Genomic DNA, 26431 nt, shown 5'->3' with positions numbered 1-26431 from the left:
TTTTCGCAATCTTGCTCTGTAATCCTAAAAAACTATATTTTATAATAAACTAAGGATACTTCAGCAGGTATTCTTGGGAATAATATTTTCGCAATCTTGCTCTGTAATCCTAAAAACTATATTTTATAATAAACTAAGGATACTTCAGCTAAAGCCTATCCAACTTCACTTTTATGGTTTTAGCTTCTAAATAATTAAGATTTTCACTTTCCTACTGATTGGTCTTAAAATTTTTGCACTTAAACTTCCTACCTTAACTATTTCACATGGGGTAGTCCATAAACAAAGCATCCAAATTTTACTCTTACTTTAACTTTCGCTACTCTTTTTACTTTAGACAGAAAATCACTTTTAAACACATGAATGCCAGAATTGTTCATTTAAATCAGGACACCCGGTTTTAGTAGCATTTAAGTGAGGACTCTGCGTAGGTTCGAGATCAGGACTGAAGTTATGGTTTCGAACACGAGTCGACGATTTTTGTGGTTATTATTGAAACAACACACAAATTAACTGGTCCATATCAATATACATTGAGTAACTGAATGTATGAAGTCTGTGAAGCAGTGGCGAAGATTAGTGGCAGGCGAAATGGCGGCTAACTGTACTCACGGCTCTTGATGTGCGAATGCTCTACAAAATCTCTTCTCGGCATCGGATTTCCAACATATTAGAGCCATTCCATTATTCCGTGAATATCAAGTAAAAGCCAGATCCACAACCGATGCAAATCCCTTCTTATGCAGCTTCCAGTTGCCTCTATTAGCACCGTCGAGGTGTACCGTGCTAAGGCTAGCCGCACACTACGTACCGTACACGCAAAAGAGCCGCTCAGTTCGACCGCCAAACCCACCTTTTACACTGCGCCTTGCCACTTTCGTTGCGGAGAGACTTCCCTACAGCGTTTACATTTTACAAATACAAGTGCCCTAAGCATGAACCAGCTTTTAACAACCATGCTTCTGTCATAAACATATTCATATTATAATGATTTAAATTTTTACCATACTCTTTTGTTTTTTTTCATATATAAATTACAAAACTCTAATTTTCTTGCCATACATCAAGGAGTTCAAACAACACAGATTGCATACTTCAAAAATTACAGATACACAGTTACTTAAAATAAACCTACTCTTAATCGAGCCTTCTCGTCAGAATCAAATAGACAGTCGGCCACACGTTGCCAAGGTTATTCCGACTACACCGTAAAGGTTTCACTGGGAAGCCTTTATACATCCTTCACACAGTACCGATTCCTCTCCATGCGATTTGCATATTTTAGGAGCTCTGAAGAAAGACATTCGTAGCTGTCAATTTGCATCGGACGAAGGGTGCACGACTGGGTACAATCATGATTTCTTAGGCAACTGCAAACACCGTGAAGGCATTGACCGTCTTGTCTCATGCTGGGATCTTATTTTTTCTCAACTGTCTTGCTTTTATTTGACTGACCCTTATACATTTGTATGTGCATTGAATTTCAGTTTTTTTTTCTTTTTTACATAAGAAATCAACCTCGGATGATACGCATACAAGCAACTGATAGTCTGTTTTTACTGAATGGAAATGCCACGAGAAGCTCCGAAACTTAAACTATAAAGCGATTTGAAGTATGATGGAAAGTAGGTTCAGCAGTACAATGTACACATTTCTTAATCAGAAAATGTTTGCGATGTTTCTGCATTATATCTTAAAATTAATTTCTTTCATTTTTTTGAAGTGTACTTTCAAAAATTTATTTGAAATTATTAGTGCCTGTAGATGCTCTGTAATGAAGATGAGACGTATAAGGGTGTTAACATATATTCGGATATGAATCAGATCACTGAATGTGATCAATATTTTATTGATGTTCAGCGTGCAGCATCGTTCTCCTGACGCTAGGTCATAGTTAAGTTTGCTTGCGGAATGCTCATATGCAGTTACGCTCATTTCTGTCTATAGCTGTGGAGCTTTTTGGTCCACCGAGAAATTCCGGAAGTGTTTCGTCTATCGGATAAAAGGAAAAACTGGACCAACCAAGAATTAAATTCAACTAAAAAAGTACTTTTTCACTTTAGAAAGAAATTTGATTATCGTCTCGATTTCGAATGAATTCTTTATGCTCAGGTGGCTTTGAGTGAGTACAACTCTCTCTCTCTCTCTCTCTCTCTCTCTCTCTCTCTCTCTCTCTCTCTCTCTCCCTCTCTCTCTCTCTCGATTCACGTCCCCCTCCCTCTCAGAAATCTCTGTGAAAGAAAGAAAGAAACGACCGAACTGAATTTACCCTCTAAATGCGTATTCGTTTGACTGTGGGGGAGAAAGAATTTCACAGGAAGAGAGAGAAAATATGGTGGTGCGAGGAATTACTTCTTTTTAATCACTGCCGCAGAAGTAATTTGTTTCACGTATCCACTGAGTTGGGGAGCATATTTCCAATCTCTACAGGTGATTTGCCTCCCACATCTGTGAAGCGGTACCGTAACGTGAGAGGAATTTTCTGAATAGGCTACAGGGTTTTCTGAACGAGTCGTATAGAAAAAGTTAGTAAAAATTTCGACACTTTTGTATGTATTGACGCTGGACGAACGCGAGGAAATATAGAATCGTAATGTGAATCGGATATCACGATATCGTAAATAAGTACTTAAAGGAGGTGGCATATATCGTTTAGTGTATCAGGAGTAGTTGCGACTTATTAGACGTGGCTTTTTAATTGAATGCTCGCAACTATAGGGAAGTGCGAATGAAAAATTTGTAAGATATTTCGCGTGATTTGTAATTTATATGGACAATTCCATGGAAAGTGGCAATTACGTCATGGTTAGGGTAGAACCTTGTACCGATGTATTTGTCAAGGAATCGTAATAAAGCAATAAATAATTCAACTTCTCACTGATAAACGTCTGGGATTACAAGTGACTAACTGTAGGACGACATGGAAATACGTATGGCTGTAGTTATAGGGCATGGTATTGCGACCACTTTACTGTAGATCTATATCTGGAATCTTCCTTGTTGGCTTTCCTTCTTGAAATCGCATCCCAGAGTTCCTATAATGCATTTAGCATTTTTCTCTGCTTTTTAGGAAAATAAATTGTTATGTCTCTAATATTTGTGCAAGACTGCTGACTTCATAACCGTTATTTGATGGTTATGTGTTTTAGAATCTATACTTTCTATTATACGAGGTCCGTTCAAAAAATTCCGGAACGTTCGTAATTTGGCACCCATGGTAAGTTGGAGCGAAATGCAGTTGGCATCCCTGCACACGCCTGGATCGGACGTCTCATTGTTGAGTGTTTGCCAGTTATTGTTCAGTTGTATATTGAGTAGAACGTTGCGTGGCACAGTTCGCGAATCCCGGAATGGAAGAGTTAGAGGAGCAACGCATCTGCATAAAGTTTTGCGTGAAACTCAAGCAAACCTTTATAGAGACACACGAAATGATGCAGGGAGTCTGCGGTAATGCGTGCTTATGCCGCACTCGGTGTTACGAATCGTTCATACTGCTTAGAAATGGCCGGACGGAAGTTAAAACTGACCCTCGTTCAGGACGCCCTTCGAAGTCTGCCGACGACGCTCATGCCAGGAGCGTCAACGAACTGTTCTTGCCAATAGAAATCTGGCTCTCCGAGAGATTGCAGAAGAATGTAACATTTCAGTTGGATCATGTCATGAAATCCTCACACAGCATCTTGGAATGCATCGTCCTGCCGCCAAGTTTGTACCACGGCTCATGAGTGAAGACCAGAAGGACCTTCGTCTCGCAATCTGTGAAGAGCTTTTGGATCGTGCAAATGACAGCGAGATGTTCCTTAAGAGAATCATGACTGGTGATGAGGCGTGGGTCTCCGGTTATGACGTTGATACCAAGGTTCAATCTTCACAGTGGGTCGGGAAAGGTTCTCTGGTCAGATCAAATGTCAAAGTCATGCTGATAGCATAGAAAAATTTTGTGGACAAAGTTCCGGAATTTTTTGAACGGACCTCGTATTTGCAGTTTATTCTGTCAGTCCATTTTGACATCTACATCTACATCTACATGGATACTCTGCAAATCACATTTAAGTGCCTGGCAGAGGGTCATCGAACCACCTTCTCAATTCTCTATTATTCCAATCTCATATAGCGCGCGGAAAGAAAGAACACCTATATGTTTCCGCACGAGCTCTGATTTCCCTTCCTGTATCGTGGTGATCGCTTCTCCCTATATAGGTCGGTGTCAACAAAATATTCTCGCATTCGGAGAAAGCTGGTGTATGGAATTTCGGGAGAAGATTCCGTCACAACGAAAAACGCCTTTCTTTTAATGGTGTCCAGCCCAAATCCTTTTTCATTTCTGTGACACTCTCTCCCATATTTCGCGATAATACAAAACGTGCTGCCCTTCTTTGAGCTTTTTCGATGTACTCCGTCAGTCCTATCTGGTAAGGATCGCACACCGCGCAGCAGTATTCTAAAAGAGGACGGACAAGCGTAGTGTAGGCAGTCTCCTTAGTTGATCTGTTACACTTTCTAGGTAATATGTCATTCAACAAAATTGCAATGTGATGAGTTAAAGCTAGTTACCCAGCTGGGATTCCTTTCGATTTATGAAGCAACAGAGAAAGACCATCGCCCTATTTGACACATATTTCAACGTGCAAGGAATGCATGAATTGCTACTTAATTTCGTATCTGTCAGTGTATTAGTGTCTGTTATAACAGTTTGCAGTCCTTCTTTAGCTCATTTAATTAGTTTATACAGTCTGGAACCGCGCGACCGCTACGATCGCAGGTTCGAATCCTGCGTCGGGCATGGATGTGTGTGATGTCCTTAGGTTAGTTAGGTTTAAGTAGTTCTAAGTTCTAGGGGACTGATGACCTTAGCAGTTAAGTCACATAGTGCTCAGAGCCATTTGAACCATTAGTTTATAAACTGCACATTTTGTGAATTATATGTATGATTTATTTCGAAATTTTATGAAACGAATCGGTTAACAGTTTAAATACACATAATGTATCTCCATACATGGCAACATGAGGACCATCTAGCGGTTATTAAATAGCCCATCTTCCTTAATGTAGTGCAAATTTAATGTATTCGTCTTTGACAGTACTCACGATTTTTTCGAAACACACTTAAATTTAAGAATTGAGATCTGTGCATCGGTCTTTATTTATTTATTGATTCATGTACACACCGTGTTCCGTAAATCCCTTAGTTGAAGTGAACCTTCAGCGATGGATGGGGTGAACAGCAATATGTAACTGCTTGTAGCGTACAATAAAGTGTTGTTAAGTGACTGTAGCCAGTTACTGGATGACTTATACATAATTTATACTTTGTGTGATGAATGGCACCATGCTGTAAATGTAAAAAAATGTAAATTAATGCGGATGAGAAAAAACCAGTTCGAATATAGTGTTAGTGATATGCTGCTTGACACAGTCACATCATTTAAATAAATATGCGTACAGCTGAAAATGAAACGAAGAAGTAAGGTGTGGCAGTACGCCACATAATGTGATAAAAATGATATTAAATAACTTCGAAAATATACCTAAACTGACGTCGTAACTAAATATAAATATTATGCGAGAAAAGTAACAAAGGCTAAGTAATCAGTTAATATGATCTGCGAATGTATTGGCAATCTCTGTTTTCTTTGCAAGAAGGTCTCTCTCTTCCCTTTTGTTTCTTCGTAGTGTAGGAAGCCATTTTGCGACGAGCCACGAAAACGTGTAAGTTTCATCTAATATTTAGCTTAAATATAATCAAATATTACTGTAAAGTGTTTTCAATGTTTATCTGTACCAGCTCATATATTCATGAAGTGGTAAAATTAATTTCTTTATGCAAATTTTATAGGGAATCGTTGGTTCAGAGGTCAGCGCCATTGTTATAAATGATAACGGCCAAGAGGCGTAATAAATATCTTAATACACGCTAATTTCCACAAGTAAAAATAAATGTAAATGTAGGAGATTTCTCTTGTCGGTCAAATTAACTGCGAGAAGCAGGAGCTGTGAAGCAGGCACAATAACATTAACTTCAACTTTTCATAATATACAAATAACAATACATAAAGAACCACCGCAATGGTGCCCAACGTGGGGCACGAACCACCGATTTACATAAATATACCAGTTGTGGAGATACATAAAGCACCATCACAACTGGAGTCCAAAGCGTGCAGCTCGAACCACTTACATAAATATATACATAAATACAGATATATAGATAGATAAATACAGATATATAGCTGTATTTAGTTTTTGGTTAAACTCAGAATCTCAATCTAAAACTGAGATGTAAATGTATATTTTATGTATGTAGAAATTACAGCTGGTACATATTTCAACGTTGTAAAAATAAACTGTTTCATGTACCACGTCCATCAAAATCCTACACGAAACCTATCCATGTGTGAGAAGTGGTTGCAGTAACTGATCCTTAGTCTGCAGCTTTAAGAAAAATACAAATAACCAGAACAATAAACCAAAAACTAAAAAAGGTAAGAGTGCAGTTACAAGTGTTACTGGCTGGTGGACGACAAGGCATAAATGAGCAGGGGACCAGGCTCTCTGCAAAGTGAAAAATTTTAAATTGTCTACATATTTTAGTGAATTTACATTTGTATATTGTTGCAGTGAAGTCAAAAAGATTCATTTACTAAAAGCAGTGAATGATAGTTTTCAACTTGAGTGTCTTACATAGATAGTTTAGTGCAGTGCCTATTTCATACGAATTTGCTTGCCAGATTTAGTGTAAAGTAATTTAAAGTTAGGTGTGCACAAAGGTAACTGCAGAACATAGATCTCAAGATAATTTTGCAATGTTTTTGATAATTAACAATTCAGTATAGGTGAAACTTGCACTGCAGTTGCAGAAAATTCTGTATAGGTGTACTAGCTCAATTTACGTATAGAGTCCAGTTTTGAATCAATTTGTGGTGTCACCGCCAGACACCACACTTGCTAGGTGGTAGCCTTTAAATCGGCCGCGGTCCGTTAGTATACGTCGGACCCGCGTGTCGCCACTGTCAGTGATTGCAACCGAGCGCCGTCACACGGCAGGTCTAGAGAGACTTCCTAGCACTCGCCCCAGTTGTACAGCCGACTTTGCTAGCGAGGTTCACTGACAAATTACATTCTCATTTGCCGAGACGATAGTTAGCATAGCCTTCAGCTACGCCATTTGCTACGACCTAGCAAGGCGCCATTATCATTTGCTATTTATCTTGTGATGCATGTACCGTCAGACCGATGTTCACCAATTATGGATTAAAGTTAAGTATTCCAGAAGCTACGTACTTTTTTACTAGACTCAACTCCTGCGTGAGCTTAAACGCGCGCCTTTCGGCTATCTCATACAGTCTCGCGCTGGCGGTCGTAGCGCTCGCTTCGCTCGCTAGCGTTGGAGACGCCCGAGGTAGTGTCTTTGTTAAGACGCGCGCAAAATTGTCGTGTTGGGGCGGCGTGCATCTGCCTTCGCGGAGCTAGCCGTTGCCGCTCTTGCCGCCGCAACCCGTGTGGCTGCCGCTGCTGCCGCAATCGCCGCCGCATCCACTGCGGCTGCCGCTGCGGCTACCGTCGCCTGTGCTGGTACTGCTGTACCGGCAACTCCAAAAAAGCAATTGTCGTTGGGTTGTCGTATCGAGACAGGAAATAGGTTAGAATAACTCCGGAGAGCCGGAATTTAGGGACTGTTAGTGGTAGGGAACGCTGCAGAGCCAGGGCCCCTGCTGCGGCGGGACCAGCCCGCGTTCTGACAGGCCAGATCAAAAGCTAGGTCCAGGCAGACTGTCGCGTGTAGGGTCCATCTCCATGACCCCCCCTTCCCCCCAGACTTCATCGGAAAGGGCTGAATGAAGATCCAGCCCAATCCCAAGATGAGTAGGACAAGCCACACTCCGACAGGAGCAAAACCAAGATCACCGTCATGTCCACCCAACATAGACGTCCGCCGGAAAAGTGACAACGAAGGAGCTCCTAAATGCATACCACAGCCTGGCCCAAGCCAGGAGCCAAGCCAAGAAAACGAACACTCACAACGGGCCTCCACACCCACAGACACTGACCCCAGCTTCGAATTCAGACTGCCAAGGGGCAGACGCTCCCCAAAAAGGCGGCCACACATAAATCAGACTACTCCAACTGAACTCTCTTTCGAGAGTGAAAACATATATCAAGTCCTCGACCTTATCGAAGAGTTACCGGCAGCTCTGCTGACGCAGAACGAGCCAAAAGAGCCAGAGAACACTGACACACCGGGTAAACCATCCACATCTGAACTCAAGAACACCGAACAACAGCAACAGGCATCACAACACACACTGCAACCTCAAGCGGGGCGCAGCACAGCCAACAACAAAGTACCACCTATTGTTGTCCATCAACCATGCGACTTCCAAAAGCTCAACAAAACCCTAAAGGAAAAGGTCAAGGGGCCACTAAAAGCCATCTTCCGCGGAGACAGCGTCAAATACCACTTCGACACAGCGGAAGACTACAGGGAGGCAGAAAAATTCCTGAGACAGGAAAATCTACCCTACTACGGTCACCAGCTTGCCGACCAACGCTGTAGACGCTTTGTCATGAAAGGATTACTACCCAACACACCGGAAGACGAAGTTAAAGCAGCACTTACACAAAAAGGCCACCAAATCGTGTCCGTTTTCGAGCACAAAAAGAGGGACAGAGAGACATATCAACTCATCCCCCAGGGAACTTACCAAATTGCAACACCACAAATCAAAGACGCCGACAAACTGTATGACATACGTGGCTTGCTGGGGATGGTGGTACGTGTGGAGGCATACAGAGCGAAAAATGATCCTGCACAGTGCCACCGATGCCAAAGACTAGACCACACCGCGAACTATTGTCAGCTACCAGCACGATGTGTACGCTGCGCCGGACTACACCACTCCAAGGACTGTCAGAAGCCACGATCAGAACCACCCACCTGCGCAAACTGCAAAGGGAGCCACCCTGCAAACTTTAAAGGGTGCGAACACTATCAAAAGAGGCTAAAGCCATTCAGACCAGCCCAAAACGCGACCCGTCAAGAATACACAAGAACCGAACTACAGACAGACTCAGCAAGATACACCGACAGACGACAGACAGCGGCAAACGCCACCATCACAAGAGATATTCGGGTAACCGACCGCACTTACGCAACTGTAACCACACCCCCACAGCAACATCCACAACACGACAAAACCGTGGCCCCAGGCACTCCAACCCGACAACAACTGGGCGCCCCACCACAACATCAACCACCAGCAGATCACAGGCCCACTGAACTGGGAACAGCACTGGCGGAAATACTGTCCACATTACAACTCTTCAATAAACAAAACCTCGTGACAACCATCATTACTACGGCCAACAAACTCCGCACAGCAAAAGACAAAACGGCAAAGGCAGTAATACTGCTGGAAGCAGCCATAATGCTCACGGAGTAAAAATGGCGGGACACAGGAGGCAAAAACGTGACATAACCATTTGCGTCTGGAACGCAAGTGGCATCAAACGCAAGAAGATCGAAACTCAAGCGTTCATAACTGAAAAAGACATTGACATCATGCTAGTTACAGAAACCCACCTGCAGCCATCAGACAACTTCCGACTCCGAAACATGACTTGTTACAGAACCGACCGACGAAACCAACGAGGTGGAGGCACAGCAATACTCATTAAGAACACAATAACTCATGACCCAGTGAGCTGCCCAGAACTGCAACAAATGGAAGTCACTCTCGCCAAAATAAACACCGACGATGGGGCGATACTAATCGGGGCCACATACCTCGCCCCCAACCGCCAGCTTCTAGAAGACGACTTACGAACAGTACTAGATCTCCACCCCAGAATTCTCCTAGTGGGAGACCTAAACGCAAAACATCCCTTTTGGAACTCGCGGATAGTGAACCCGAAGGGAAATAAGCTGCAATCGCTGGAAGAAACGCTCCAGTTTATCGTCCAAGGGCCAGACGACCCCACACGAACACCACTCCTACCCCAACAGAGACCAGATGTCCTTGACATTATATTAACCAAGGGCCCAATAGGCAATGTGAAAATGACAGTCTGCAACAACCTGACATCCGACCATCACCCAGTACTCGTTAACATCCGTAAAATAAGACCACCATCTCAGCCACAAACGAAAACCATTAACATAAATTGGGACCAATATAGAACGACATTAACAGCCTCCTCTCGACCAACCACCGACCTCACCACAGTCAACAAAGTAGATAAAGCAATACAGAAGCTAACAAAAGACATCCAAATAGCCGCCAAAAACGCCACCACAACAACAACAGTAGAAAAACAGCAAGAAAACCTTCCCCCACTACTGCAAGATCTCCGACACCTGAAAAACATGGCACGAAAGCGATGGCAACGAACACGCGACCCTAGGGACCGCACAGAAATGAATAAACTAACAAGAGAACTGCAGAAACGTCTCACAGAATGGCGCGCCGAAAGTTGGAACGACCTCATGGAAACATTCAGGCTCCAATCACAGGACGAATGGAAATTAGTCACAAACCTAAAAAGCCAGCCAACGGGGAAGAGGGCCCTATCAGGCCAACAAGGCACCGTATTCGATGCCCTGGCAAGAGCCGAACTATTAGCTGACACTTTCGAAGACCAAAACTCCCTACCCCAGTATGACGTTCGCACGCGGGAAGACCACGAAAAAGACAGCATAATGCGCCGTGAAACCGAAGCACTCAGAAACACAATACCAGCCATACCACCAGAACTAGCCACACCCAGCGAAATACGGAAAGAAATACAAAAACGAAGCGGAAAAACAGCCCCAGGTCTCGACAGAATAACCCACATGCATCTCAAAAACCTCTCTAGAAAGCCCCTTGTCCTCCTGACCAGAATAATAAACAGATGTCTGCAACTGAATTACTTCCCCACAACATGGAAGAAAGCAAAACTGATAACAATTCCAAAAGCAGGAAAAAACCCCAGCCTACCAGCCAACAACAGACCCATAAGCCTCCTTCACACCATGGGGAAAATTCTAGAAAGGGTTATCCTAAACCGCATCCAAAAAGCCCTCACTGAAGACAACACCATCCGGGCAGAACAATTTGGCTTCCAAAGGAAAGTTTCTGCTGAACTCCAAGTACTCCGGTTAACCGAACATATTGCCCAAAACATGAACTACGAAAACTCAACAGCCGCCATCTTCCTTGATTGGGAAAAAGCATTCGACAAAGTATGGCATCAGAACCTCATATGGAAACTCCTCAGACAAACAACCATCCCGGCCACCTACGTCAAAATTATAGACAGCTTCCTGACCGACAGACACTTCGTAGTCGAAATTGACGGAAAACACTCATCCACACGACCGCTGACTGCAGGAATACCCCAAGGATCAGTTCTCTCGCCGACCCTGTTTAACATCTACGCAAACGACATCCCACTAGAGCCAGGAGTAAATATCGCCCAGTTCGCTGACGATACAGCCTTTTTCACAAGCGGCAAGCGTCACCTCACCAATATCAAAAGGCTGCAGCGGCAAGTGTCCCTAGTGGAAGCATGGTGTCGACAAAATAAAATGCAACTGAACGCAGGGAAATCAGCCGCAGTTTACTTTACAAGGAAAAGACCAATCCTTGAAGAAAACCTGCGACTAAATGCGCAAGAACTCCCGTGGAGGGACGAAGTAAAGTATTTAGGCGTCATATTGGACAAAAAATTGCTCTACCACCGACACATTAAGGAAAAGAAACAAAAAGCCCAAAACCTAGCAAAGGCCCTCTATCCAATTTTCAAAAGCAAAAACCTAAAGCAAGAAACCAAACGAACATTATACAAAACTGCATTCCTCCCGACGATGACGTATGGCTGCACCTCTTGGGGCACTGCAAGCAGAACAACCAGACACCAACTACAAATCGTCCAAAACAAAGTGCTGCGCTGGATCCTAGGGGCCCCACCATGGGCACGCACCAGACACCTCCACGAGATCATGGAGATGGACGTGTTGGACGAAACAGTCAAGAAATTAGCAACACGGGTTCACAACAAACTAGATATTATAAGAGACAACTGTAGGCATCTGACTAACGTAGGCACCAGCAAACCCAAACATTGGCACAAGCAACGCGTGCCACGTAGCATAATTGACGAACCAGCAGACCAAACTGACGACTAGTAGAATAGAGCAGACACAAATGCTGCAAATAGTTAAAATCACCAGCCACCCCTAGTAGATTAGAATTAGCATATAGTGTGTAGTTAGATTAAAATAACAACCATCTCTCAATATAAATGCATAACTAGCAAAACCCATAGCTCATAAGGTTAGGTAGTATTATGCGAAATTAAATGTGTGCAAATACACAGTGTATAAGGATAGGTAGGATTAGCATGATAAAGAACTAAGAAACTAGGACTCACATCCACAACCAAAGTACGACAACCCAACGGCAATCACCAAAGAAGCAACAAGAAGACAACGAGAACCACACAACTCCTGAAGAGGAAGAACAGACCACCAACCAAGGAGGCGGATTGGCGGACACAGTCCGGAAAAAAATAACATTCCTGTCCCCCAAAGTCAAATAAATAGTGCCACCACAGCACAACCAACCAAACATACACAAAAATACACGGCGAATCGGCAAAGCCGATGGGCCTTTCCTCAACAAAGTGACAAAAAAAAAAAAAAAAAAAAAAAAAAAAAAGCTATCTCATAGTGGCTTGGCTGTCTTGCCAAGTCACAACAGTTTGGCGACGAGCCAATTCGCGTTCGTAACTATACAGACTGATTTACTTGTGTAATGGCTTCACCACAATCTCCAGATGTACTGTCCGAATTTTATCGCTTACAGAATCAGCAGACGCAGGCCTTACTGGATGCCCTTGGGCAGCTCGTCCAGGGTCAACGTGCAAGGCGAAACGATGCGGCAGCCGCCGCTTCACCGCTCCCGCAACCACAACACGCAGTTGCACCACCTTTTCGTCCTTTTGATGCTGCACTGGAAAGCTGGACGGAGTGGTCACGCCAATTTGGATTCAATCTCGCCGCCTACAGAATTCAAGGTAACGAGCGGCAGCCTTTCTTATTATCGTGTGTCGGAGTGTCCACGTACCGTATGATAGTCAAATTGTTTCCCCGACGCGACGTAGCAACTCTGTCCTACGACGAAATTTTGTCTGCATTAGATGCATATTTCAAAGAATCAGTCAATGTCGTTGCAAAAAGGTATACCTTCTTTCGTACAAAACGTACGGCAGGTCAGACTAATAGGGAGTGGGTTGCAACCTTGCAAGGCCTTACTAGGGATTGTGCTTTTGAGTGTCAATGTGGACTCCCTTATTCAGATACTATGGTGCGTGATGCAATTGCACAGAACGTTTCTGATGTTCATATAAGGGAACAGATTTTTAAACTAGTCAATCCCTCCCTTCAACAAGTGATGGACATATTGGATCGGCAGGACACGCTTGACTTTGCTCAGGCATCATTTGAAACTTCGCCACCCGTGTGTCACGTTAACCGGCCCGCCGGGCGATCTGTGTGGAACAGTAAGCAGTCCTCGCGCCCGGCCGCGCCAAAGCCACCTGGCTCTCAGCCACGTGTCCCGCGCCGGCAAGCAAATGCAGTGAAATCATGCCCGCGGTGTGCTACTAGACATTCGCATGAGAATTGCCCGTCACGCTAAGCTATTTGCTTTTTCTGTAATAAAAAAGGACATGTTCAAAGTGTTTGCCAGAAAAAGCTCCGATTGGACGCTCAAAACCATTCCAGGCCCTTTGCTTCACGCCGGAATTGGAACCGAACCAAGGATACTCAGGGTCGTGAAACTTCGCCCATGGAAATTCATGTAGTTCATTCCACTCTGCCCAGTGCCACTCTCTCTAACAGTGACTGTGTTCGTCCCACAAATAGTGTGCGTCAACATCGCCGGAAATCCCGTCAGGTCGCAAGTGATTATGTACCAGTGTCAGTTGACGTTGCACGAGACAGTCGCTCTTGTCGTCAGCAGGACAATAAACTTTTTGTGGCCAAGTGATACCGTTCCAGCTCGATACCGGAGCTGCAGTTTCACTGATCAATCAAGACACGTACAAACAGCTGGGCACACCTCTGTTGCGTGCCACAAATGTTAAGCTAACTACATATTCAAGTCACCGGCTCCCTGTGTTAGGACAGTGTAGCCTTCTTGCAACATACAAGGGACAAACAAAACTTGTGTCATTGTACGTCCTTCGTTCTTCTTCTGCAGTGAACTTGTTTGGTTTCGATTTGTTTCAGTTGTTTAACTTGTCTATAGTAAATCAGGTCCTAGCAGTGAACCAGACTGTGCCTTCAGCCAGTGTTTCTCATCTATGTGAAGAATTTGCAGACATTTTTGCACCGGGCCTTGGTTGCGCTAAGAACTATGAAGCACATTTGGAACTGAAAGTAAACACGCAACCGAAATTTTTCAGAGCGCGCAATGTTCCCCACGCATTGCGTGATGAGGTCGCAAGAACATCACAAGGTGTAATTGAACGTGTGCAGGCTTCTATCTGGGCATCACCCTTAGTAATTTTGCCAAAACCTTCCGGAAAATTGAGACTTTGTGTGGACTTTAAGGCAACAGTGAATCCCCAACTAGTGACTGCAACTTTTCCTTTACCCCGCCCGGAAGATCTTTTTGACAAACTGTGCCCGGGTACATATTTTCCTAAGTTGGACCTAGCAGATGCGTACTTGCAAATACCGGTTGACGAAGCATCCCAGCGCGTTCTAGTGGTTAACACGCATCTTGGTTTGTACCGATTCAAAAGACTGCCATTCAGGTGTGCATCATCCCCTGCCTTGTTTCAGCAATATCTACAAACTGTTTGTGCGTCGATCCCTACTGCAGCAAACTATCTGGACGATATTGTGCTCTCCGGAAAGACGGAAGAAGAACATTTAGCCAATCTCAGAACATTATTTCAGGTCTTGCGACAAAATGGTCTTCGCTTGCGGAAGGACAAATGTGTGTTTTTTGCTCGGGACTTACCCTACCTGGGCCATGTACTCAATGCCCAAGGCATAAATCCGAGTCCAGAGCACCTCCGTGCCATACAAGACTTGCCTTCGCCGCAGAATTTGAAGCAGCTACAGAGTGTGCTGGGAAAAATAAATTAGTATCATCGCTATGTGCGCCACGCCTCTTCCATTTCAGCTCCGCTTCATCGCTTACGCCGTAAAGGTGTTCCGTTCGTCTGGACGACGGAATGCGAACGCGCCTTTCACCAGTTGAAATCGGCGTTGCTTTCCAATACTTACGCCATTCGATCCCCAGAAACCCCTTTTGTTGATGGTAGATGCATCGGATTTCGGGATCGGTGCTGTGCTTGCGCACAAAGATGGATCGCACGATCGCCCTATTGCCTTTGCGTCCAAATTGCTCTCGTCTGCGCAAAGAAATTATTCACAGATCGAGAAAGAAGCTTTGGCTCTCGTATTTGGTGTTACTAAGTTTCATGATTTCTTGTATGGTCGTCACTTTACCATCATCACAGACCACAAACCTTTGACATCGCTTTTTCATCCGAACAAGCCTGTTCCTCCACGTACAGCGCAGAAATTCATTCGCTGGTCTATTTTCCTCTCGCAGTACCGCTACGATATCTTCTATCGGTCCACTGCTAAGCACGGAAACGCCGATGCGTTGTCCCGTTTGCCTGTTGCTGAGGATAGAGCATTCGATTCCTCCGAACTTGCTTGCATGTTCATTGATTCGGAAACCGATGACGTGGTCGAATCGTTTCCGATTGATTTTCGTCGTTTAGCTACAGCCACAGCTGCTGACCCTGTCCTTGCTACCGTTCTGCGTTTTGTTGCTACGAAATGGCCCTCGTCAAAGTCACGGATCGAGGATCCGTTGGTTCGCCGATTTTTTGCTCACAAGAAGAGACTTTTTGTTCGACGTGGTGTTTTGTTGTTGCGTTCTGATAATGATCAGTCCAGGGTCGTGGTCCGACGTTCGCTCCAGTCCTCTGTCTTATGACTTCTCCACCATGGACATTGGGGTGTAGCGCGAACGAAACAACTTGCTCGTCAGCACTGTACTTGGTTCGGAATCGATGCTGCGATTACGAATATGTGCTCTTCTTGCATGGCGTGTGCCGAACAACAATCCGCACCACCGCGGAAATTCGTTGCATGGCCGAAAGCCACTTCCCCTTGGCAACGCTTACACATCGATTTTGCTGGTCCATTCTGGAATGCTCGATGGTTGGATGTTGTCGATTCGTTCAGTAATTTCCCTTTTGTTGTCCGGATGTCTTCCACGACGTCTTCTGCCACCATCCAAGCGTTATCTGCTATCTTTTGCATTGAAGGTCTTCCACAGACTATTGTTTCCGACAATGGCCCACAGTTCATGTCCGCAGAATTTCAGTCATTCTGCAAGGCCAATGGTATTCAACATCTGACGTCCGCGCCGTTTTCGCCACAGTCCAACGGTGCTGCTGAACGTTTGGTCAGGACTTTCAAGTCACAGATGTTGAAGCTGAAAGAGTCGCATTCTCGGGAGGACGCGTTATTGCTCTTTTTGTCCTCGTATCGCTCTCAGCCCCGCGATGGTCGCTCGCCGGCTGAGTTGCTTCACGGTCGCCCTCGTCGGACCTTGATGTCTTTGCTCCATCCTCCGCATCAGGTTCCTGTGCAGCGGCACACACCTGCTTTTGCCCCAGGCGATCTTGTCTACTACCGCAACTATCGAGGTTCACGGCGTTGGCTTGAAGGGTGCATTCTTCGCTGCCTCGGCCGCGCTATGTATCTGGTTTTGGGGGCCTCTGGTGAGGTGCGTCGGCATCTCAATCAGCTGCGCCTCTGTCGTCGCACGGGATCTGCCGCTCCCCGTCTGCTTTCAGCGACGGTGCCGTCCGGTCCGCGCCCTGGGGACCCATCTACTGGCTCGCCTCAGCCCCAGTTGTTACCGACGCTGCCTTCCATTTTGCCCCATGTCGACGCGCCGCCGCCACCGCCTGTTCTCCCGCCGGCGACGCCCGCAGTGGACGCGTCGCTCCAACCGCCGGGCGCCTCCCTGGGTCACGCGCCGCTGATCGCTTCCCGTGACCAGTTGTCCTCCGCCATGGACCTCTTGCCCGCTCCGGACCATATGTCGTCTTCGCCAGTCGGGGGCCCTCGGCTCGATGGAGGTCGACCCTTCGGCCCCTCCTGTCTCTCTAAGGGCGGATACACCGCATGTTGGCGTGCACCCTGGACTAGGTTTTCAGGCGTTTCCTAGCTCCCCTCGGACCGAATGGCAGGGTGCGGGTGGCACAGCCTCGTCTGTTGTTAGGCTCCCCACATCGTCGCATACGTCAACATGGGGTCCTCTCCATGGCGGGCGGAAGCCTTATGCCACAACCATCCGCCGATTTGCGGGGGAGGAATGTGGTGTCACCGCCAGACACCACACTTGCTAGGTGGTAGCCTTTAAATCGGCTGCGGTCCGTTAGTATACGTCGGACCAGCGTGTCGCCACTGTCAGTGATTGCAGACCGAGCGCCGCCACACGGCAGGTCTAGAGAGGATTCCTAGCACTCGCCCCAGTTGTACAGCCGACTTTGCTAGCGAAGGTTCACTGACAAATTACGTTCTCAGATGCCGAGACGATAGTTAGCATAGCCTTCAGCTACGTCATTTGCTACGACCTAGCAAGGCGCCATTATCATTTGCTATTTATCTTGTGATGCATGTACCGTCAGACCGATGTTCACCAATTATGGATTAAAGTTAAGTATTCCAGAAGCTACGTACTTTTTTTACTAGACTCAACTCCTTTAACTGTTCCAGACCTCACGCCAGCCTGCGTGAGCTTAAACGCGTGCCTTTCGGCTATCTCGTAGGGGCTTGGCTGTCTTGCCAAGTCACAACACAATTTATAGAATTTTAGTTAATGATAGGCTTATATAAATACAAGAAAGTGAATTTAAGTAGAAATTTCTAATTTTGTGTGTGTGTTTTTTAGTATATTGTAACACTATTTCACTTAAAGCGTGTGTTACATTTCTTGTGTTTTTGTGTGTGTCTAACGTACGTTGTCATTGAACAAGCATGGATAGGCCACTTAGAGAGAAACGTGCCGCGAGTGAGGCTATATCTGAGACGGAAGTGGACGATAATGTCCATGAGCTCGAAATAACTGGCCCATCGGAGAATAGCCATTTGCAAATTCTTCAAAAGGAACCAGAACTGGGACTAAGATCTCACGATGTCACTGAAAATCCTGAACTAGTTCAAGTGAGCACACATGTTCACGAGATTAGGCCAGAAACGAAGACTGGGTTATCAGCAGGACAGTTGACTACTACACACTTTGTTCAACATGATGACAAGCATAACTGTAAATCGGAAACCCATTTACAAATCGATCCCTCTGCTACGACAGCTGAACCTATGTTACTCTGGAATACAGAAAGGCTGTAAGGTACGTGTCCAGTTAATATACACCGTGAAGATAGATTTGTCTGCGAGAGTCAGCCTTGCCAGACTCAACGGACTTCTACGGGTATTGTTGGTGCCGCTTATTCAGGCGTCTTACCAACCCTTTCCCAAGTAAAACTTGAGGAATCGTTGATAAAACATAGACAGTTTCAGATATGCAATGATGAGAAAAGGTTGTGCATCCCCTCATCTTTTTAAAAAGTTTTAAAAACGTTTTGCCTCATTCATGTACAGTGAGGCAAAAGATTGTTTGTCACATCCTTTACAACAGGAGATGCAGCGCTGTGGGCACTAGAAACGGCCGAACAGTGCGCGTCGTTGTAGTTTTTGAAAACAAATTTCCTTCGAGGTTCTGGTCCCCATCTGTACAAGAACGTTTAAGAAAACAGGTCTACAACCCCGAACTGTTCAACCTCGGCCAGCGGAATATAAGAAAGTATTTTGAGAGATGTCTTAACAAGACGCGCTATTGGGATGAATCGATGTTGGCAATTGAGAATTCTTAAAGGAAAATTACCCATAGTCATTCGAGAAAAGCTCGTGCATGTCCCAGACACGGACTTAGAACAATTTATGTCAACACTACATTCTTTGGATTTGGTCCAAGAAGTGCACGTCTAAACGAATATGGTAATGCGAGGAGCAATCAAAACAACAATATATCACGACAGTCGAATAGTAGCAGCCCGAGAAAGAACGGGTTCGTGAAGAATAATGACTTTACAAATGGTGAAGCTTACAATAAAAGGCAGGCGGGGGTTAACCAGCAACCGACTAACAGTAATTGGTATCCTAAGCACCGGTACTCACGATCTACTTACTCACCGAGTAAAAACGGCAATGAACAATAGAACCGTAAAAGGAGAGGCGAAGGAGGGGGTAACCACAACTTCTTACACAAAAACATGCGCACTGCCAACGACCACTGGCAACGCCCAGGACCGGCAAACTGGCAGGCACAAAGTCAAATGTGAAATATTAATGTACCGATGCATCACATTAACATTATTCCCATGCCATTGCAACCGCTGCATCCACCTAACCCTAATGCCCAAGTGTATGTACCACAGAGTCAGTCTTGCGCTCAAAACGAGAGTGTGAGGATTGTGGAGTCACAGATGAAACCCGTGAAGCAAGAGACAGGCCGTCAATTACCGGCCGACCGCTGTGGGGCGCTTTCCAGTCGGTCGGCAGCGAAAGAGTGAGGGGCGCGCGGGATGTAAACTTGTGTATGCTGAGGTACAATGATGGCCAGCATTTAAAGGACGAACTGATATCTGAACCGTGACAGCGAAGTACAGATGATGTTAAACTAATTCAGGCTTCCTTTCAGGCTAAAATTAAAGATATTTTAATGGTAGTGATTCTGAACACCGGTGCCAGCACATCCGTGATATATGAGCAATTGTTCCGTTGTGTGGACAAGATCAGGAAGCTGCCGATTTTACCAGTGGAAAACTGTAGAGTGGTGGGAGCCCTACGAGGGGAGAGGCAGTTAATAAAATACCAGGTGCAGGTAGAGCTAACACTGGAAAAAGAAGCATTTACAAGTTCATTCCTGGTGGTTAGAAATCTCGCCGTACCCTGGTTCCTGGGTTTACATGCTCTCTGTGAAAATATGGCCAAAATTGACCTGGCACTGGGCACCTGCACCTTAATATACCACGATAAGCTGATCGAATTTGTGTCATACAGGACGCTTGATGCGTGCACGAACTATTGTCAGCATGTTAGCGTAGTGGTCCCAGACAGTCCCACGCTGGTGGAGGTGAACAGTCTGTCAGTAGAGAGTGAAAATGATACGGAAGGTGCCTGGTTGCACGGAACATTAAGCAAAATATTGTCGAAAAGGTAGCCGAATTCCACATATTTGAATGACCAGCAACAAAGTGAACTGACACAGTTGCTTGACCAATTTGCTGATATATTTACCGAAAGACCCGGTTAATCACAGTGTATGAGTACAATATGCAAGTCCAAGCACACGATACATTCTGCCGCGCGACCTATTGTATCCACAGAAAGATTGTATCCACAAGAAGACCTAAAACCTTTTACTGGGCAAACCAATGAAATTTCTGAAAACTGAGGACAAGTCACTGAGTGAAAACTGTAAATAGATGCGTACTTGATAAGCAAACATACTTTGATCAAATTTAAGTTAGTTTGAGTATGTATTTTTGTGTGCTTTGTTCATTTTTGTGAGTAAATTTCCTTGTTTTGGTTGGAGTGTAAGTATGTGTAATGAATTGAATGTGTGCATCATGTATGTACATGAACTAACATATTAGAAAATGAATTGGACGTACTAACACTGAGCACAGTGTGTGCGCCCGAAAATCTGTCCCATTAAAATTTTGATAATGGCCATTCTCTGGACGGAATCGTTCGTATTCCTCATTTCAGCGACAGTACAGCTTGATAGATTTGGCGCGAATACCAGCTAGAAGTACTTGTGGCTGCACTCTCGCGTGCGAGGCAGCTGCAAGCGCGCAATCTACACTCACGCTCATAAATTAAGGATAATACTGATACATGGTGAAAGAATGCTCTGGTGGACGGTTTGTGGGTTTAAATCACTTCGGGGTATGACCATGCGGTGCATTTGACCTGCGGTCGTTGCACGGTGGCGCTGACAGCAGTCCACATACACAGACGTGTGTTGGTGTATGTCAGAGTACGGTGCAGCGAGTAAGTGTGCAGACGTTTTCAGATGTACTAATGCTGGCTGTGTGTTGAAAATGGCTCAGAGAACACATATTGATGACGTTATGAGGTGTAGAATACTAGGGCGACTGGAAGCTGGTCAAACACAGCAGGTCGTAGCACGGGCCCACCGTGTGCCACAAAGTGTGGTCTCAAGTTTATGGCAACGATTCTAGCAGACAGGAAATGTATCCAGGCGCTACACCACGGGACGTCCACAGTGTACAACACCACAAGAAGACCGATATCTCACCACCAGTGCCCGCAGACGGCCACGGAGTACTGCAGGTAACCTTGCTCGGCACCTTGCCGCAGCCACTGGAACAGTTGTCTCCAGACACACAGTTTACAGACGACTGAACAGATACGGTTTATTCGCCCGGAGACCTGCAAGATCCATTCCACTCATCCCTGGTCACAGGAGAGTCCTTAATGCGTGGTGTCAAGATCACAGTTCATAGTCATTGGAACAGTGGTCCCAGGTTATTTTCACGGACGAGTCCAAAGTCTGAATAGTGATCCTCGCCGGGTTTTCATCTGTCGTGAACCAGGAACCAGATACCAACCCCTTAATGTTCTTGAAAGGGGCCTGTATGGAGGTCGTGGTTTGATGGTGTGGGGTGGGATTATGATTGGTGCACTACGCCCCTGCATGTCTTTGACAGAGGAACTGTAACAGATCAGGTGTATCGGGACGTTATTTTGCACCAATATGTGCGCCTTATGAGGGGTGCAATGGGTTCCACCTTTCTCCTGATGGATGATAACCTTCGGCCACACCGAGCTGCCATCGTGGAAGAGTGCCTTAAAACAGATGATATCAGGCTAATTGAGTGGCCTGCCTGTTCTCCAGACCTAAAACCCATCGAGCACGTCTGGGATGCTCCCTGTCGACGTATCAAACCCTTGGCCACTTCACGAGCTCCGACAGGCACTGGTGCAAGAGTGGGAGGCTATACCCCAGAAGCTGCTCGACCACCAGATCCAGAGTATGCCAACCCGTTGTGTAGCCTGTGTATGTGTGCATGGTGATAATATCCCATATTGATGTAGGGGTACATGCGCAGGGAACAGTGGCGTTTTGTAGCACATGTGTTTCGCGACGGTTTTCTCAACTTATCACCAATACCGTGGACTTACAGATCTGTGTCGTGTGTGTTCGCTATGAGCTTATGCTATTAGCGCCAGTTTTGCGTAGTGCTACGTTGTGTGGCACCACATTCTGCTCATGAGTAAGAGGATTTGGCAAAGAACTTGATAATTTTGTAATAGACAAAATATATTTCATATTACTTCTCGGTAAAGGCGACAAAATATGTAATATCGATTGTATATGTATTTGTGTATTTACTTTGAATGAAAAGGAACAAAATGTCCTCAATGTGCGTTTAATGTGAAGTAGTTTTCCAGAAACTCAGATAGTGACATGAGGAAAGAAGAACAGACAGAACGTGTTACAGCTAGTCAAAACATTGATAAACTGCAGCAGTAATAAAGTAAACGTAATTGCTCGTCACATATGGGTGAACTGTAGTAAGTAAAGTGCTATATGATTGTTATAGTTTCACAGAACTGTGCATAGCAAGAAACAGTGGTTTTTATTGGAAGACAGTGAACCTATACTGAGTGGTTAAGAAACAGCCAACCACAAGCTAAAATCACTAGTGAACGCTTTATCGGCACAAGTATTAGCGGAACAGTGTGAAAGTGTCACGACAATAATCCTTGTACAGAAGCTCACCAGAGTGAGATACAGGAAAATCACAGTGAACATGTGTGTTACGAAACACTACTTACGATAAGCAATAGAATGAACTGAAAAAGCCAAAATCCCATGTGAAGTACTGTTATTGTCTGTTCTCGACCAAGATACTACAGAAACTTACAAATACACGTGTGACTGCGGAGTGTATGGCGTAATAACGCTCCTCTCACAGCCAGTGTATTTTGTGGTACTGTTGGGAGAAATCTGATGCAAGGTGGGTTAATTTTTCACGTTGCTCGAGTGGCGAGCGGGGGCGTAGCTTTCTCTTGTTGTGTGGCGTAGCTGTTCTGGACCGCTCAGCTGACCGGCGCCGGGCGTCGCACAATTGTCCGCTGCCACCGCTGACATCATGCACCGGTCATCGAACCTGCTTTCCACGCGCCTTGTTCCCTCTTTTGCCGTTGCCCTGCGCTGAATACTCGCCGACACTGTCGTCAACTGCCGACGCGGCGATCGAGGAACTTTCTGCAACTAACGTTGGTATATGATATTTGTAACAATAAGTAAATAAATAAATAAATTAACTTTGCAACAGTAATGTGAACGCTAACATGTATTTTCTCAACACCAAAGTATGCTCGTGAATGTAAAGTCAAATGAACTTCATTTGCTAAAACGTCATAAATACCAAACTTTTCGCCAGTATTTCTAAACTGACAAAGACTTTTGCCTTATATGTGAAACTAGTAGCCGAACGTTGTGGCCGTGCGGTTCTAGGCGCTACAGTCTGGAACCGAGCGACCGCTACGGTCGCAGGTTCGAATCCTGCCTCGGGAATGGATGTGTGTGATGTCCTTAGGTTGGTTAGGTTTAATTAGTTCTAAGTTCTAGGCGACTGATGACCTCAGAAGTTAAGTCGCGTAGTGCTCAGAGCCATTTTTTGAAACTAGTATAACTTGTTACGGACATCAACCTTACGTGACAAAACATGTCATGGACAGTCTTAATCAGCGAATATGAAAAGCTTTCTGAAATAATTTGCGCAATAAGCATCTGATACATGAACCGTTTTTCTTTCGTGTTGATGTAAACAATGTTTTATCAAAATTGTTGTATATGTTTAAATGTCTATCATTCGAAAATCATTACATATCACTTGAAAGTAAACACTTCAGTTTTAAACATAGCTGTGTAGTGAGCCACCGTTTATAAATTAAAGCAATTACAGCCCTTGATCACAAAATTTAAGCCTTTGACCGGTTTTGAACACTTCTATGAGTGCCTTCATCAGAAATTCAATATTCAAATTGGCATGTCACATATAAGATAAATACACTACTGGCCAATAAAATCGCTACACCACGAAGATGACGTGCTACAGACGCAAAATTTAACCGACAGGAAGAAGATGCTGTGATATGCAAATGATTAGCTTTTCAGAGCATTCACACAAGGTTGGCGCCAGTGACGACACCTACAACGTGCTGACATGAGGAAAGTTTCGTACCGATTTCTCATACACAAACAGCAGTTGACCGGTGTTGCCTGGTGAAACGTTGTTATGATGCCTCGTGTAAGGAGGAGAAATGCTTACTATGACGTTTCCGACTTTGATAAAGGTCGGATTGTAGCCTATCGCGATTGCGGTTTATCGTATCGCGACGTTGCTGCTCCCGTTGGTCGAGATCTAATGACTGTTAGCAGAATATGGAATCGGCGGCTTCAGGAGGGTAATACGGAACGCCGTGCTGGATCCCAACGACCTCGTTATCACTAGAAGTTGAGATTACAGGCATCTTACCCGCATGGCTGTAACGGATCGTGCAGCCACGTCTCGATCCTCGTGTCAACAGATGGGGACGTTTGCAAGACAACAACCATCTGCACGAACAGTTCGACGACGTTTGCAGCAGCATGGACTATCAGCTCGGAAGCCATGGCTGCGGTTACCCTTGACTCTGCATCACAGACAGGAGCGCCTGCGATAGTGTACTCAACGACGAACCAGGGTGCACGAATGGCAAAACGTCATTTTTTCGGATGAATCCAGTTTCTGTTTACAGCATCATGATGGTCGCATCCGTGTTTGACGGCATCGCGGTGGACGCACATTGGAAGCGTGTATTCGTCATCGCCATACTGGCGTATCACCCGGCGTGATGGTATGGGGTGCCATTGGTTACACGTCCCCGTCACCTCTTGTTCTCATTGACGACACTTTGAACAGTGGACATTACATTTCAGATGTGTTACGACCCGTGGCTCTACCCTTCATTCGATCCCTGTGAAACCCTACATTTCAGCAGGATAATGCACGACCCCATGTTGCAGGTCCTGTACAGGCCTATCTGGATACAGAAAATGTTCGACTGCTGCCCTGGCCAGCACGTTCCTCAGATCTCTCATCAACTGAAAACGTCTGGTCAATGGTGGCCGAGCAACTGGCTCGTCACAATACGCCAGTCACTACTCTTGATGAACTGTGGTATCGTGTTGAAGCTACATGGGCAGCTGTACCTGTACACGCCATCCAAGCTCTGTTTGACTCAATGCCCAGTCGTATGAAGGCCGTTATTATGGCTAGAGGTAGTTGTTCTGGGTACTGATTTCTCAGGATCTACGCACCCAAATCGCGTGAAAATGTAATCACATGTCAGTTCTAGTATAATATATTTGTCCAATGAATACCCGTTTCTCATCTGCATTTCTTCTTGGTGTAGCAGTTTTAATGCCAGTAGTGTTGTTGTTGTTGTGGTCTTCAGTCCTGAGACTGGTTTGATGCAGCTCTCCATGCTAATCTATCCTGTGCAAGCTTCTTCATCTCCCAGTGCCTACTGAAACCTACATTCTTCTAAATCTGCTTAGTGTATTCATCTCTTGGTCTCCCTCTACGATTTTTACCCTCCACTCTGCCCTCCAATGCTAAATTTGTGATCCCTTGATGCCTCAGGACATGTCCTACCAACCGGTCCCTTCTTCTGGTCAAGTTGTGCCATAAACTTCTCTTCTCCCCAATCCTATTCAATACCTCCTCATTAGTAACGTGATTACCCATCTAATCTTCAGCATTCTTCTGTAGCACCACATTTCGAAAGCTTCTATTCTCTTCTTGTCCAAACTCTTTATGTTTCACTTCCATACATGGCTACACTCCATACAAATACTTTCAGAAACGATTTCCTCACACTTAAATCTATACTCGATGGTTACAAATTTCTCTTCTTCAGAAACGCTTTCCTTGCGATTGCCAGTCTACATTTTATATCCACTCTACTTCGACCATCATCAGTTATTTTGCTCCCCAAATAGCAAAACTCCTTTACTGCTTTAAGTGTCTCATTTTCTAATCTAATTCCCTCAGCATCACCCGACTTAATTCGACTACATTCCATTATCCTCGTTTTGCTTTTGTTGATGTTCATCTTATATCCTCCTTTCAAGACACTGTCCATTCCGTTCAACTGCTCTTCCAAGTCCTTTGCTGTCTCTGACAGAATTACAATGTCATCGGCGAACCTCAAAGTTTTTATTTCTTCTCCATGGACTTTAATACCTACTCTGAATTTTTC

Source organism: Schistocerca serialis, chromosome 9, assembly GCF_023864345.2.
Source record: "Schistocerca serialis cubense isolate TAMUIC-IGC-003099 chromosome 9, iqSchSeri2.2, whole genome shotgun sequence".
Classification (NCBI taxonomy): Eukaryota; Metazoa; Arthropoda; class Insecta; order Orthoptera; family Acrididae; genus Schistocerca; species Schistocerca serialis.
This window is presented reverse-complemented; position numbering follows the sequence as displayed.